The 10,896-nt window shown below is 40.2% G+C and overlaps 1 protein-coding gene across 10 annotated transcripts in view; it reads right to left on the bottom strand.

Annotated features, from left to right (window-relative positions):
* MED12L (mediator complex subunit 12L) overlaps positions 1 to 10,896 on the bottom strand; it is a 362,689-nt gene that overhangs the window by 225,556 nt on the left and 126,237 nt on the right. The window lies entirely within an intron of this gene.

Here is a 10,896-nt window from a genome sequence, read left to right on the forward strand (position 1 = left end):
TTTCAAATGTTCTTCTCAAACATTTTTGTATGTTTATATATTTTTTTCAAGCTCTATCATATATGTACTAATAAAAAATATTTTTCATAGTGTCAATTTTTCCCTTAATAGACAAGATATTATTAAAAAACAGTACCAGATTTCCTCAGTCAAGACATGGGTGGTTTCCTTAGTACACTCGATCACACATGCTAATAAAAGACACAGAAAGAAGGCATAGGAATACCCAAGTAAGAGTTATATAGAGTACTTTTGAAATCCTATTTGCCACTGACTTTTCAAAATAAGTATTTCTATGTTCTAGGACCTCATCAAATTTTAGACAAAAGTGAAAGGGCGCATTTTAAACTGAGGAAGATCTGGGAAGGTCTTCACACTCTGTATCCACCTTCCACTCTCTGCTCCCGACTCTGGGTCAAACACTCTCTTCCAAAAAGAACAAATCACAATTCTATCATAGGCATGCCCAGCAAAACTAAGCTTGCTATAGCATTTTTCTACCTAAATATATTTGCAAAAGAAAGTAGCTTGTTTTTATTCAGTTTCCATTGTTCAGGGCAAATTATTACATACTGATGTTTAACATGCCCCTACTGCAGCACCATAGGAGAAACTGAAAGTATACAAGAAGATAGGAAACACCAAGTAATGCCTCTGTAACCACTGTGGCTAAGCAAATTGGAAATATGAAAGGCAGTATTTTTCAGGAAACAATATGCAATGCAAATAAGGATAGGTGAAGCAAGAGTTGAATAACAGCTACTGCATATCAGAACATATCTTGTAAAGTAAAATATCTATACTTGGAAAAGTGTAAGACACTGAAGAAAAACAAACCAATGCAAAGATATATGGTACTCACAAACTGGAAGAATCAACACTGCTAACATGACCATACTACCTAAGGCAATCTACAGGTTTCAATGCAATACCTATTAAAATATTAATGGCATTGTTTACAGAACTAGAACAAATAATTTTAAAGTTTATATGAAAATACAAAGGCCTCTGAAAAGCCAAGATAAGCTTGAGAAAGGAGACCAAAGTTGGAGGTATCACACTCCCTGATTTCAAACTATACTACAAAGCTATAGTAACCAAAACAGGATGGTACTGGCACAAACAAAGACATATAGATCAATGGACTAGATAAAGGGCCCAAAAATGAACCCATACGTACACAATCAATTAATCTACAAAAAGGAGGCAAGAATATACAATGGAGAAAAGACAGCCTCTTCAATCAATGGTGTTGAGAAAACTGGGCAGCTATGTGCAGAAGAAAGAAACTGGACTGTTTTCTAACACCATATACAAAAATAAACTCAAATGGATAAAACACTGAAATCCAAGATTTGAAGGCATAAAACTTCTAGAAGAAAACACAGGCAGTACACTCTTTGGCAATGGTTGTAGCAATTTTTCTGGATATGTTTCAGGCAAGGGAAACAAAAGCAAACAAACTGCATCAAACTAAAAAACTTTTGTTCAGCAAAGGAAATAAACAACAAAGCAAAAAGGCCAGGAACTTTCACGCACTATCAGTGGTAACGTAAATGGGTAATGCCACTATGGAAAACAGTATGGAAGTGCCTCAAAAAAATTAAAAATAGAACTATCAACAATTATACTTCTCAGTATTTTTCCCTAAAGAAAAAAAAAAAAAAAAAACACTTATTCTAAAAGATACGTGCATCCCTATGCTCACTTCAGCATCATTTGCAATAGTCAAGACATGGAAGCAACTTAAGGGCCCATCAATAGATGAATGCATAAAGAAGATGTGAGATACACACACACATACACACATACAGACAGACATATATACCAAGAACAAACTGGTGGTAGTCAGAGGGGAGGAATTAGTGAAACAAGTGAGGGATCAAAGAAGCAACAAACTTCCAGTTATATAGTAAATAAATCATGGGATGTGAATGTAATGTACAACAGAGAAATTAATCAATAATATGGGCTTCCCTTGTGGCTCAGCTGGTAAAGAATCGGCTGCAACGTAGGAGACCTAGGTTCCATCCCTGGGTCAGGAAGATCACTTGGAGAAGGAAATGGCAACCTACTCCAGTACTCTTGCCTGGGAAATTCCATGGACAGGGGAGCCTGGTAGGCTACAGTCCATGGGGTTGCAAAGAGCTGGACATGACTGTGCAACTTCACTTTCACTTTTCACTTTCATTGGTGACAGATGGAAACCAGACATATCAAGGTGGTCCTTCAATTTAAAAACTGAAGGAAAAAATTCAGATTAAGATTACAAACAAATCTTTGGATTTAACTTTTGAAGATCATTTAAGACTTTAACGAGAGGAATTTCTGTAAGAAATTTATCAGAGTTAGAAGTCAGATCATAAGGAGTTTATTCAAATATTGAAAAGTTAGGTAAATAAAAGCAATGAACATTTTTTAAGAAAGAAACTTAAAGGTCCACGGCTACAGTTAAAACAAAACAGAACAATAGAGCAACAGCAAAAGTGGATTAATCCAGAAACTTCTGAGATCAGTACTAGTTTTTAAATTATTTTGTGTAATATGTTCTAGTTTATAAACAAGACTTGTAATACGTATTTGCTGCAGCTAAAAGAATACAACATTTAATCACTTCATACAAGCTGCTGCTGCTGCTAAGTTGCTTCAGTCGTGTCCAACTCTGTTCGACCCCACAGACAGCAGCCCACCAGGCTCCCCCATCCCTGGGATTCTCCAGGCAAGAACACTGGAGTGGGTTGCCATTTCCTTCTCCAATGCAAGAAAGTGAAAAGTGAAAGTGAAGTCGCTCAGTCAGGTCCGACCCTCAGTGACCCCATGGACTGCAGCCCACCAGGCTCCTCCGTCCATGGGATTTTCCAGGCAAGATTCTGGAGTGGGGTGCCATCGTGTTCTCCCTTCGTACAAGCAGTGTTATGAAATGAAGCATTTTGAAAACTGGCTTATGGCAAACACAAACTATGTTTTGTTAAACTACTTCTTTCAGGAGTGAGAGCTTAACAGGCAGGAAGGCCAGGGGTCTTCAAATAGAGGAAATAGGCTGCAAGAGTCAGACATTTAACTACAAGTGTCAGACTTTTTTTCCTCTTAAAATTCTGTGTTGCCATGACGATACCTGGTTCCACCTGAACTTAATTTTTCTCAAAACTTGAGTTAACCAATGCTTTTTTCTCATGGAAATGTTTTTCTTAAGTCATGTTAATGAAACTATGTATTTGCTTTGGAATCTACCTTTCTTCAAACTGGTTCCACCCAAAATGAACTTTTGGCTGATAACAGCTCAACAAACCACTATTCATACCAATTGTTTTATGGCTGGGGGACGACACACCTGTGCCATCCTATCTCAAAAATGCATATTGTGGGAGAGGGGCCAGGTGACACTTAGTCAGCCTTGAAGTGTTTCTCTTAATTGATTGATAGCTTTCTAACCGACATAAAACAGCTTGCTAAAATTAGCAAGGGTGGGCACTCTCCGTCCCCCTTCTGATGTCTATGTCAGAAGCTTTCTCTGTCCCATTTTATACTCGAATAAAACTCTGCTATACAAAAGCTCTTGACTGATCAAGTCTGGTCCCTGGTCCCAAAGTTAAATCCTCTTCAGAGATCACAAATCTGACACAGTTTACCATAAGCTATCAGGAGGATGTCCTGCCATAAAGTGATGATCCATATGTCACGAAATCTTGCAGAGAAGAGGTGACCAAAAGGAAGTAGCAGCTTTTACTGTTGAAAACCACAGAGTATCAGATCTTTCCTACCCCAATACACAAACCCTCAGTGCTGTTACCCAAAGGAAATCCCATGTCATTCTGGGTAGATGGTCTGTTATGTTTATAATTTGTATTTTTATAATTGTATGACATCTCTTGATGTCATGGATATTTTCTGTACTAACAAAGTTTATTTTTTCTCCATATTCAAAACACATGGGTAGTAGCAACAGGACAAAGGACAGAATAGAGAAATAATGGCAGAAATTTCCTATCAACTTAAGTGGAAACAAAGCTTAGTTTAAGGGTGTTTTCCAGAATCCCTAGATTAATCTTTTATGTGACGCTAACGTGGAAAGGTTTTATCATTTGTATGTGACCCCACTAAAAAACTAAGTCATATATGGCTAGTGCCATATAAACTAGTCTTATATGGCTTGTGCCACGTAAGAGATTTGCTGGCTGACAGACTTGAATGTCAGAGAAGGCAATGGCAACCCACTCCAGTACTCTTGCCTGGAAAATCCCATGGATGGAGGAGCCTAGTGGGCTGCAGTCCATGGGGTCCCTAAGAGTCAGCCAAGACTGAGCAAGTTCACTTTCACTTTTCACTTTCATGCATTGGAGAAGGAAATGGCAACCCACTCCAGTTTTCTTGCCTGAAGAATCCCAGGGACGGGGGAGCCTGGTGGGCTGCCACCTACGGGGTCTCACAGAGTCGGACACGACGGAAGCAACTTAGCAGAAGCAGCAGCAAACTTGAATGTCCACAGTTGTGGGTATGGGTTCCGTTAAAAGGCCGGTGCAAGGGCTGCAGCTGATGGAACCAGGCCTGAGTTTGTATTATTTCGCCAGTCACCTTCCATGGTGTTAGTTTTAACTAATAAAAGGAAGTTACCTGCTCTTCTTTTGTGGTAGCAAAATGAAAAGGGATAAAATAAAAAGCAAATTATGCTGTATCAGATAATGAGGTAGCACTAAAAACACAGTAAGTCCATAAACCAAATCTGTCTTTCTACCTGCTAAACCAGAGTCTCTCCTCAGACTTCCCATCCCAGAACTAAGACCATAGTCTGCTTCCCGCCAGGCCCACTCCTCTGCGATTTCACCTCTACAGTTGTTCCCAACTGCCCATCTCTTCTGGGCCAATTCCAGATCCTCATTGCCTCTCACCTAAAAAGACTGTGAGACCCCCAAACTGGATCTTGTCTTCCACTTTTCCTCTCAATCCAGCCCAACATACTCCAACACCCGCAGAATCACCTGCTACTACTGAACTGACCTCTCCTCACACAACTCTCCTCAGCTCTCCACCGCTTACTAACTAAAGCATCCAAGATGCACCAGATGGCTCCGAGATTTGGTCTCAGCCTTTTCCTCACACAGACCCTGCACACACACACTCTATGCACTCAGACTGAGAGCCCCAAACACCCTCCCCACACCAAAACCCAGTTGCGTGCATCTTTCCCGGAGCCTAACTCCGCTCCCTCACTTCTCAGAAGCAGCTCTTCACCTCCTTTGGTCAAAAGACCACTTCCTGGATCCCCACAGGCTCTGACAGCCCACAGTCTACCTGTAACCCCTCAATTCTGTCTTGTCCTTACCATGCCTTCTATCCTGTGACATTCTAAAAGCAACAAACCCTTTCTGGAGAATGGAAGCTAAGGAGGCAGCCTGTAGTCAAGAAATAGTTATTAGAACTTTTCTTAACCACTTGACCAAAAAACAAAGATTCACATAGCAAGGGCAAGGGATAATTGCTCTAAAAACCTTCTCCTGGAAATTAACAACAGTGTTCATAAAATGTGTCAGTTCAGTTCAGTCGCTCAGTCATGTCCGACTCTTTGCGACCCCATGAATTGCAGTACACCAGGTCTCCCTGTCCATCACCAACTCCCAGAGTTCACCCAAACCCACGTCCATCAAGTCGGTGATGCCATCCAACCATCTTACCCTCTGTCGTCCCCTTCTCCTTCTGACCCCAATCCCTCCCAGCATCGGAGTCTTTTCCAATGAGTCAACTCTTCACACAAGGTGGCCAAAGTACTGGAGTTCCAGCTTTAGCATCATTCCTTTCAAAGAACACCCAGGACTGATCTCCTTTAGAATGGACTGGTTGGATCTCCTTGCAGTCCATGGGACTCTCAAGAGTCTTCTCCAACACCACAGTTCAAAAGCATCAATTCTTCGGTGCTCAGCTTTCTTCACAGTCCAACTCTCATATCCATACATGACTACTGGAAAAACCATAGCTTTGACTAGACAGACCTTTGTTGGCAAAGTAATATCTCTGCTTTTTAATATTCTATCTAGGTTGGTCATAACTTTCCTTCCAAGGAGTAAGCGTCTTTTAATTTGATGGTTGCAATCACCATCTGCAATGATTCTGGAGCCCAAAAAAATAACGTCAGCCACTGTTTCCACTGTTTCCCCATCTATTTCCCATGAAGTGATGGGACCGGATGCCATGATCTTCATTTTCTGAATGTTGAGCTTTAAGCCAACTTTTTCACTCTCCTCTTTCACTTTCATCAAGAGGCTTTTTAGTTCCTCTTCACTTTCTGCCATAAGGGTGGTGTCATCTGCATATCTGAGGTTATTGATATTTCTCCTGGCAATCTTGATTCCAGCTTCTGCTTCTTTCAGCCCCGTGTTTCTCATGACGTACTCTGCATAGAAGTTAAATAAGCAGGGTGACAATATACAGCCTTGACATACTCCTTTTCCTATTTGGAACCAGTCTGTTGTTCCATGTCTAGTTCTAACTGTTGCTTCCTGACATGCATACAGGTTTCTCAAGAGGCAGGTCATGTGGTCTGGTATTCCCATCTCTTTCAGAATTTTCCACAGTTTATTGTGATATACACAAAGGCTTTGGCATAGTCAATAAAGCAGAAATAGATGTTTTTCTGGAACTCTCTTGCTTTTTCCATGATCCAGCAGATGTTGGCAAGTTGATCTCTGGTTCCTCTGCCTTTCCTAAAACCAGCTTGAACATCTGGAAATCCACGGTTCATGTATTGCTGAAGCCTCGCTTGGAGAATTTTGAGCATTACTTTACTAGCATGTGAGATGAGTGCAATTGTGCGGTAGTTTGAGCATTCTTTGGCATTGCCTTTCTTTGGGATTGGAATGAAAACTGACCTTTTCCAGTCCTGTGACCACTGCTGAGTTTCCCAAATTTGCTGGCATATTGAGTGCAGCACTTTCACAGCATCATCTTTCAGGATTTGAAATAGCTCCACTGGAATTCCATCACCTCCACTAGCTTTGTTCGTAGTGATGCTTCCTAAGGCCCACTTGACTTCACATTCCAGGATGTCTGGCTCTAGGTGAGTGATCACACCACCGTGATTATCTTGGTATCCTGCACTTCAAAAACTTGTTACTCAAACTGCACAAGAAATGGATCATATCATACTCAGGCGGGGGGCAGGGGGGATAATTTCAGTGACTAAAAAGACACAAGATAACCTTAAAAAGTTCTTTTTAAGGGACTTCCCCAGCTATTAATTATTTTATAACCATGGACCAAATAGCACAGCTATACCTCCCAACTGAAAGATGAGATGAATCGTATATTGATCAGCTAACACTGTGCAGCCAATAAAAAGGCAGAAAATCAAAAGCACCAGACAGGGGAATGACACAATAGACTCAGCCACCCCTACAATCAAATTCACATTTTAAGAAGGTCCAAAACACTTCTGTCTTCAAAATATCCCCAAATTTTTACCCTTCGCTTCATTAAAAAGGGAAAACTGAAGCAGAATATAAACAATGCAGAAAGAAAACTGTAACCTGTTAGCAGCTCTGCATCTACATCTCACTTTAAAACTACTCTGTCTAATCACATCTGTCACTATCAGATCTGAAGCTACCAATCTAAGAGTTAGGAAAGAATGTCTTTGGACTAATTCAGGTGGGAAAGGGGATTATCCACCTTTAAAAAACAGTTTCAAAATGCACACCTAAAGCACAATGACTCCAGAGAGAAGGGTGACTTGGAGCAACAGAAGCTGCTGGAGAAATGCTCCAGATACAGGCATTTGTTAACCAAAAGAACAGCCTCCTGCCTGAAGATCATTTAAAAATTCAGGACGCAAACTATTTTGAACTATCAACATCTCAAGTTGCAAACTCCGAGAGGAAAGTGTGGCACAAAGGTGCCTGTTCCACTGCCCAGTAGCACTGAATTTCAAACAGTCGTAAACACTAAATGTGTGTGCATTTGCAGGTGGGAGGAGGGGATACAACTGACCTGGTAGCCTCTTTCTTTGACCTGGCACTAAAGTTCAAACAGTTGTAAACACTAAACGTGTGTGTGTTTGCAGGTGGGAGGAGGGGGATATGACTGCCCTGGCAGCCTGGTAACCACATTTTCCATCCAACACTTTCATCTGAACTAGAATAATTAAGTGCTGGGGAACACTGGGGTCTAACTGTGCAGCAGGGAGCAAGGCCTCAATTTCCCTCATGTTCTAGTTTCCCCATTTGTAAAGAGAAGCTCTGCCTCTATTTTACAGATTTCTTCAAAGAAAATAAATTCTCAAACGTGTGTTCCTGGCTGTGGCAGTGGCTACCTACCTCAATAATCTTTTTTTTTCCTTCCTTATTAATTCCAAAGGCTACCATGCTATGTTTGAAAAGCAAATTTTAAGAATGTTACACATTAAAAACGATGCTTCTATTGAAATACAGTTGTTTGGTATTTGCATTCAACAACATCAAAACTATCATTTGTGTGGATAAAGGAGAGACTACAAAAAGATCTTTTTTGTCAATTCATGGGGCAATTTACTTTCAATTTTTAAACATACAAAATATTCATTAAAGTAAATGCTTCGTCATTTCTTAAATAAAAAGTATTGCCACAACCGAGGTAGGGGAAAAACAACTTCCCCTCACTTCTTCCCACTTGGGTTTCTGAAATACTGGGTTAGTGATGATGCGCAATTTCCTAGAACGCTAAGAAAATACCCACTGACAAGCACTTGCCCTTAATGAAACAGAAAGAAGTGATTTATGGAAACTCAAATGGAACTAGTGTTAAAGACAAAAACAACAGTGGACAGCAGGCCAAAAAAGAATGCTTCTTACCCTGTGAAGAAACTTCCACAAAACTCCAGGGTGCCTCAAGCTCACTGTCAGGAATGAGGAAGAACATGCTCAGTTTCACTATTAAAAGACTGTGTGATGTTAGTCACTTCAGTTGTGTCCAACTCTTTGTAACCCCATGGATTTTGGAGCCCAAAAAAATAACGTCAGCCACTGTTTCCACTGTTTCCCCATCTATTTCCCATGAAGTGATGGGACCGGATGCCATGATCTTCGTTTTCTGAATGTTGAGCTTTAAGCCAACATGCGACGTTTTTGGGGTCGCACAGAGTTGGACACGACTGAAGCGACTTAGCAGCAGTAGCAGCAGCAGCATACCCCAAAGTGAAGAGGGAAGTACACATATGACTATGTCTAACTAAAAAAAAGAAAAATAAACTTTACCAAAAACCTTTGATTTCAATGTTTCTTCATATCATATTTTAAAACCAGTCACCACTCAGCTGGCAGCCACCTGTATCTCAAATTCTTTCCATCTCACCTTCACCATCCCCCAGTGAGTGTAAACCCTGATCATAACTGCTCACTTAACTTGACTACTACAAAATACAAGTGTATTTTTCAGTGAGTCCTAGCCAGTAATGATGCACATATTAGTGTCTTAAAAGAGAGAGCATTTCGTATTATGATGAAAGTTAACACTGGTTCCTAACCCAAATCAAACACAAAGTTTGAGAAAGACTGGCACTTTTTCCCACTAATTTCTAAGTGAATATATGTAAAAATTATTCTTTTGCAAAATGATAATAGCTATCTGAATTTGAAAGACCACCAGTGTATCTGAAACCAATGGACAGTGTCATCATAAGTGTCCTTATAGAAGACTGTTGTTTTCAAAAGTTCCCTAGATCCACCTTACATTCCCTCCAGCTTGACAGTTCTCATTTAGTCTTTTAGAGACTTTTCTTTTGAAGAGTGAATACCAAAGGAATGCATTTTAGATCCTAGCAAAGCTTCTTCTGACTATTATTTAGAAAACTAAGAATTACTAGGAGAAAAAGAGACAAAGCCAAAGTACCCACCAGGTCAATGAAGCAACAGAAAAACCAGATCAGATCCCACCCCAAATGATCAGGTAATGATTTGCTTTGACAAATCACCTTTGGCCCACACAACTTACTCCCTCAAAGGACGAAGAAACATTTATCTAATTTACATGTACATCAGAGGGTCCCTTTTCATACAAGTTATTAACTACTAAGTACCTGTCTCAATTCATTATGCCGTTGTGGCCAAGTTGACAAAAGTACATTGCAGGTTTACTCTCATAACTTAGAAAAACAGGTCCAATACATTTTTGAATAAAAAAAATTACCAACTATAAAACAGTGTGCACAACATGGTAACATTTTTATGTGGGCATGCTGTTGTTCAGGCACTAAGCTGTGTCCAACTCTTTGCAACCCCATGAACTGCAGCATGCCAGGCTTCTCTGTCCTTCGCTATCTCCCCGAGTTTGCTCAAACTGATGTCCATTGAGTCAGTGATGCCATCCAAACCATTTCATCCTCTGTGAGATGATGTGAGATTATGTGAGCATACTCAGAAAAATTCTAGAATGTATATATCAGCCATCACCACTGGTAGTCCAGTGATTAAGAATCCGCCTGCCAGTGCAGGGGACATGGGTTCTATCCTTGGTTTAGGAAGTTTTCACATGCCACAAGATAATTAATAAACCCCGTGTGCCACAACTACTGAGCCCACATGCTCAACTACTGAAGCTGGCACACCCTAGAGCTCCGGCTCCACAACAGAAACCACCCCAATAAGAAGCCCATGAATGGCAACTAGAAAATATTCCCCGTTCACCGCAGCTACAGAAAGCCTGCACACAGCAACAAAGACCCGGCACAGCTAAAAAAAGTTTTAAGTAATTGATTAAAATAAATAAATAAACAAAACAGAGCCAGAAAATGTATGTAGCAAAAATGTTAACCGTGATTATCTCTGTACATAATGATTTTCCTCTTGTATTTCCAAATTCTTCTTAAATGAACAAAAAAATGAAGACAAAAAAATACACTATATCAGACTCTATTAAATCACATATTTTTTGTAT

The sequence above is a fragment of the Bos taurus genome, chromosome 1 (genome assembly GCF_002263795.3).
Source record: "Bos taurus isolate L1 Dominette 01449 registration number 42190680 breed Hereford chromosome 1, ARS-UCD2.0, whole genome shotgun sequence".
Lineage (NCBI taxonomy): Eukaryota > Metazoa > Chordata > Mammalia > Artiodactyla > Bovidae > Bos > Bos taurus.